General features: G+C 54.8%; 1 non-coding gene across 1 annotated transcript; it reads left to right on the forward strand.

The window, feature by feature from the left end:
• Positions 1 to 573: 573 nt before the first annotated feature.
• LOC114007661 (U6 spliceosomal RNA) lies at positions 574 to 675 on the forward strand. Its single transcript, XR_003549250.1, has one exon. It is a non-coding gene; the product is annotated as a U6 spliceosomal RNA (small nuclear RNA).
• Positions 676 to 6277: the final 5602 nt, after the last annotated feature.

Here is a 6277-nt window from a genome sequence, read left to right on the forward strand (position 1 = left end):
AACCTCTCAAGGAAAAAAAAGAAAGGAAAACAAAAACAAAAAAGTCCTGAAGACCATACAACAGACTTACTAGACAAAGACTTGAATAACTGTCGTAAAGATGTTCAGAGAAGTAGAGGAAAAGTTGAGCAGTCAAGAACACAGTGTATGAACAAAATGGGAAGATCAGGTCAGCCAGGTGGCACAGGGGTTAAAGTGGCTGGATCCCACATGGCCGACTGTGTGGTTAGAGTCCCAGACCCAGCAGCTTAAAAACAAGCAAACGAACAAACGAACAAAACACCGTCTGGAGAATGGAGGAGTACAGGATTCAGTGTGATCATCCCCCCGGGGGGGTGCTTTCTCACTTTCTCTCTCTGCCTCTCTCCAGTGAGCACACACATCCGATAACGATTTTTTAATGAAAATATCAATAAAGAGATATACAGAAGAAAAGAGAGAGAAGAGAGATTTTTTTTAAAAAACGTCTGAAAATGCCCCAAATGTGTGATAGATAGATAGATAGATATGAACTGAACATCCAAGAAGAATTAACTCTAAGTAAGATAGAAATCTCTTAAGGTTATAGACCATGCTCGCTTCGGCAGCTTACACTAAAACTGGACAATACACAGAAGGTTAGTGTGGCCCCTGCACAAGGGCGACATGCAAATTCAGGAAGTCTTCCACATTTTTTGAAAATTCATGTTGTGCCCCACAAAGATTTAATAATTAAATGTAAATTTTTAAAATTATATAATAAAATTGAAATAAAAGAAATGTAAAGAAGAAAGATCGTGTACTATGACCAAGTGGGATTTGTTCCTGGAGTGCAAGGATGGCATATGAGAATCAATCAGAGTAAAATCCCACGTTCACAGAATAAGGGCAAAATTAAATGATCGTTTCAGCTGATGCCCAATAAGCATTGACAAAATTCAACATAATTTCAAGGAAACTACTTCAACATAATGAAAGTCATATGTGAAAAATGTTACATTTTTACTACTGACATTCCACTCCATGGTGAACGCCTCCTCTACACCTGCACACAGCCAGGGTTGCCTATTCTCACCATCCCTGCTCACCACAGTACTGCTGGTTCTACCCAGAACAATTAGGGGAGAAAAAGGAGAAGATATCCAAATTAGAAAGGGTAAAATTAACTCTGTCCACAAATCACATGACTTTATGCACAGAAAGCCCTAACGATTCCACTGAAAAACTTAGAACTAATTAACAAATTTTAAAAAGTAGCAGGATACAAAATTAATGCAAAAAAAAAAAAATCCAGCACAATTAGGCAAGAAATAGAAGGCACCCAAATTGGAAAGGGTAAAATTAGCTCTCACAGAAAACATGATCTTAAACGTAAAAGTCTACCAAAAAAAAAAAAAAACTGTTAGAAATAATTAACAAATTTAGAAAAGTAGCAGGACATAAAAATTAGCACACATACTCTTCAAAAAATCAGTTGTGCTAAAAACCAACAAGCCCAAAAGGAAATTAATAAAATAATTCCACATATAAGAACACCAAGAATAAGTTTAGAAACTCATACTTAAGACTAAACTTAATCAATGAGGTAAAGGACTTGCAAATTGAAAACTACAAATGTTTCTGAAAGAAGTTAGAAAAGAAACAAGTAAATAAAAGACATACCATGTTCATGGATTTGAAGACTTACTATTGTTAGGATATGTGGACTACACTGAACAACTTGCACTGTAAGCATGACATATGCTTACAATGGAACATTCTTTAGCCTTAAACAGAAATGAAATTCCGATGCATGCCAAACTTGGTTGACACTTGAAGACACTATCCTAACTAAAATAAGCCAGACACACACAAAAATATTGTCTGGTCATACTAATAGGAGGTACCCAGAATATTCAAATGCATAGAAACACAAAGTAGAATGTTGGTTACCAGGAGCAGGGGAAGGGGGAGTGGGAGTTACTGAGACAGAGTTTCAGCTGGGGTGATGAGCGAGTCCCGGGGGTAGATGGTGGAGAGGGCCACACACAACACGAATGTACTTAATGCCACCGAGCTGTAACCTGAAAAACCGTTGAAATGATACATCTTAGCTGAGTGTATTTCAGCACAAAATGTGTTAGATATAAAGGGAAAAACAATGACAGAACAAGGAATGTGTGAACTCCTGCTGCACAAGGCACAGGCAGAAGCGGCTCTGACGTAGACACCTGGGCCTTCCACAGCATCGAGGCTAACGTGGGGAGCCCAATTCCGGTTCATGGTGTCTGGATCTGGAGGCTCCAGCTGCAGGGCTGGACACACAGGGGCACACCTGTCCAGGCGACTGCCAGCGTGGAGGCCTAGAAATCCATGGGGGTCCACAGACACGTCTTTTTAGCACAGAACCCCACTTAGTGATGGGCATGGTTGCCACCTGTGCAGAGGTGGCCCCAGGCCCTGGTGGGTGGCCTCTCAGAGATGGCAGGCACTACGCCAGGTGTTTTGCGAGATCTCATCAGCTGCTCTCCTCCAACTGAAGAGTGGCGTCTGCTCCCTCCTCTCAGCAGGTGAAGCTGAGCTCGAGGGCCCCTCGTGAGGCACAACGGTGGTCCTCACACACACCTCCTCTGGGAGTGTCCTTCGTCTATGTCCCCTCTGCCACGCCTGGCCCTGGGAGAATATTCTCCCCAAGCTGTGGGGAGAGTAGAGCTTTGCTTCCTTAGGTTTGACAGATTTCCAGCTTTGCAGTTTTGTTACGCTGGCCACCAAGTGCCGGGGCCATGAGGACCCCAGCAGAAAGGGGTCATAGACTGGCCACCAGAAGCTGGAGAGATCATTTCTCAATGTGCTTTGAGAACAATTTACTATCCATAAAGTCAGAATAATAAACCAAAGCAGGCGTCCTGGCCGCCCTCCTTCCCCTCTCTGAGCTTATCTTATGCATGATTAAGCACACGTGTATGTGCGTGCAGGGAGAAGCAGCCCTGGAAGGATCTCATCACACCGTCTGCTCGCTGGCCCTCAAGTTCACCAGGTCTGGGGCCGCACTCACCCAGCATGTCTTTAAACCGACCTGGGGACCTAAGCCCAGCTGGGCCATGCGGCTTCAAGCACTGAGGCTAGTTTACCACCAGCTGCGCCTCCAGGCGGGGCCCCTGTGTCTCTTAAATCTGGATGGTCCGAGCACGTGGTCGGCTCCCTCCCGGGGCCACACTGAGAGGTGACAGCCACAGCAGTCTCTGGCCACGTGTTTTCAGAGGCCGGAAAGAGGAAGAGGAAGGGTAGGTTGCTTCGGGTCCTTGCAGTCTCCTCCCTGCCTCGGTTCCTGGTGCAGGTCCTACCCAGCCTCTTCGGTGTTCTGGGCAGGCTCCTGGGGAGGGAGAAGGAGGCCTGGTCGCCCAGCGTGGATGGAGGAGCAGCCTCTGCACCCCTCTGTTCTCAGGCAGAGGCCACGGGTGGGCACCCTCCACCTGTCTGCACCAACACGCACCCCAGCGCTGACCCACCCCCTCCTGGGAGGGCTCCTGGGAACATACAGTCCCGGAGAGCTGACATTCCCTCCTTCCCACAGCAGTGTCTGCAAGGCTGCGTTCTCTGCCAGCCGTGGGCGGTCGTGCTCTGTCCCTGGGAACTAGAGCACTGCCGGGACTCGCTCCAAGCGGCCTGCACGAATAGGCACATGACCCTTGGCGGTCCTAGGGACAAGCCCATCCCGAGAGCCAGGCCTGGGCCCACTGGGCACCACAGTGGGCAGCTGCAGGTCTGAGGACTCCAGCAGCCCAGCCCTTTCCGGGCATCCCTGCGGGTAGCCCCGTCCCCGCCTCAATGTGAGCTGGCTGCTCCAGAGCGAGACGGGTTCGAGCATCCTGGGGACCTCACACCAGGGCTGGCTCTCTGCCATGCACGCCCAGAGCTCACCAGCACCCAGCCGGAAGCAGTGAGGTGCTCTGGGGCCTCCCTACCTTGTCTCCTGAAGTGGCTGCATCCTGGCCTCCCTCAGAAAGCCCCTCTGTGCTTCCTGCCACCACCTGGCAGACTGCTCTGTTCTGCCCAGAGGTCCCCAGAGTCACCTCCACCCCTGCCACTGCCTCATCCTCCAGAAAATGGGCCTGGGACCTGGGGCAGGCCCAATTCTGCAGGAGAACAGGGCCAGAGGCCCAGTGGGGATGTGGGCTGCCAGCTCACGTTTGCTGTGCCAGGGGGTCAGGCTCCGGCAAGGGGCTGGTGCGGGCAGCAGCCCTTCCAAGCACAAGCAGCCAGCGTGCACGCGGTGGCCTCCCCTCCCTGCTGGTGGCCCAAAGGTGACTTTGTGAAACTTTACAGTTCCATCAGCTGAAAGCAGCATTCCAGCCCAGGCAGGGAGGGGAACACACGCTGTATCTGTCACCAGGGCCAGGACTGACCCGCGGCCGTCCACACTGCAGGCCCACGGACCACTCTCAGGGAGCCCTCTGACCAGTGTTGGCCCCACGTCCTGCCTCTGTCCTCAGGACAGGGTCCCTTGAGGGCTGGAGAAGACAGAGGGGCCCAGTTAGGGTCTGCCATGGAGGCGGCCAGGACAGGGGGCGCCAGGGAGACTCGGAGGCCCTGAAAGGTCCTGTGGGAACCATGCATTGAGAATGGAGGTGACCTGAACGTCTAGCGGTGGGCTGGATAGACAGCACAGCCAGCCAGTACATGTCCCACGGGGCCCTCACCCGGACTCGGGAGGCTGGGCACACAGGAACAGGCGATGGCCCCCTCCCAAGTGTGTGAGCATCGCTGTCCAGCGTCCCTTCCCGTCACCTGGCACAGAGGGCACGAGGGTCTGTCCCTGCAGCCACCCCCGCTGCGGGCAGCCTGGGCCGGGCCAGCAAGGGCTGACGGGGACTTGGCCATTTGGCTCTGGCTGCTTCAGTTGTTGGCCGCGTGGACAGAGGCCTTCCTGGGACTTCCAGGAGGAGCGACCACCAGGCCTGCAGGACGTGGTGGCCGCACTGCCACATGAGGAGGTGGGTGAGAAGGATAGGGTCACTTCACCCTGTCCACGCCCTCACTTCCGGGGTCCGAGCCCCTCTGGGCCCTCTGCCCCATGCAGCCCGATGTAGCCCTGTAAAGGCAGCCCAGACCCACCAAAGACACCGTGGGCACTGCAGCGCTGACAGAGAACCGCGCCGGCCTCGGCTCCCCTGTTCTCGCCCCCAGAGCACACGTGGCGGCAGGGAAGACCCACTCGCTGCGGGGCTGCAGGGGCGGGGCATGGGCTGTGGCCCACAGGCCAACCTGGCAGGGCCCGTGTCCTGGGTCTGTGCCACAGCCGCCTCCTCCCACCGCCGCTCCACACTGAGCTGGGCCACAGCCAGGGCTCTGGGCAAGGACCTAGGAGGGCTCTGCCAGAGCAACCAGGGAGGACGTGGGACTGTGGCCAACACAGTCCTGCAGGCTTCCCGGGCTCCCAGCTTGTGGGGTAAGCTGCAAACCTTGTGTGGGGGAGACCCCCTGCGGCTGAGACCACACCTCGGGGCGCTCGGGAGGCCGCGGGTGTAGCAGCCATAAAGTGCCCCTGAGCCTCACACCCTGCTCTGCCCTCCCGGCTGGGGACAGCACCTCAAGGCGTCCAAGCCCACTCTCCTGTGGGTGAGAGGAAGACCAAGCCTCTACCGCCCAGGACCGTGGTGAGGCCCAGGAAAGGCCCTGCAAGTGGACCGGGGGGGTGCCCCAGCCATAAAGTGCCCCTGAGCCTCACACCCTGCTCTGCCCTCCCGGCTGGGGACAGCACCTCAAGGCGTCCAAGCCCACTCTCCTGTGGGTGAGAGGAAGACCAAGCCTCTACCGCCCAGGACCGTGGTGAGGCCCAGGAAAGGCCCTGCAAGTGGACCGGGGTGCCAGGCTCGGCTCCCAGAATGACCCCGGGGCCAGTGTTGATGCTGCCATATCTGGAAGGAGGAATGCGGGGCTGGAGGTGTGCAGGTCAGCTGTCCATCCCCGTCCATCCTGAGGCAACGACGCCGCTCGGACGCAGCGCAGGGCGGGCTAGGGAGGAGTGGGTGAGCCGGGTGGGGAAGGGGAGGGTGGCCGTCCAGCCCAACAGACAGCACTTCACTGATGGCGGGGGAAACAGAGTTGAGTGGATGTGGAAAGATTGATGGAAAGAAGGGAGGGAGGCGGGGAGGGTGGGTGGACGGGGAGGGCTGGTGGCGTGGAGGCGGCACTCTGCTGAGCTGGACGCTCCAGATGGGGCGGGGCCACACCGCAGTCCCGTCCCCCACCTCTCCCTCCCCCTCAGGGTTTGGGGTTCCCGTGCACCTGCACCCACCACGTTCTTCAAGGTACCAGG

The sequence above is a fragment of the Tupaia chinensis genome, unplaced genomic scaffold (genome assembly GCF_000334495.1).
Source record: "Tupaia chinensis unplaced genomic scaffold, TupChi_1.0 Scaffold000214_1, whole genome shotgun sequence".
In the NCBI taxonomy this organism is placed as follows: domain Eukaryota; kingdom Metazoa; phylum Chordata; class Mammalia; order Scandentia; family Tupaiidae; genus Tupaia; species Tupaia belangeri.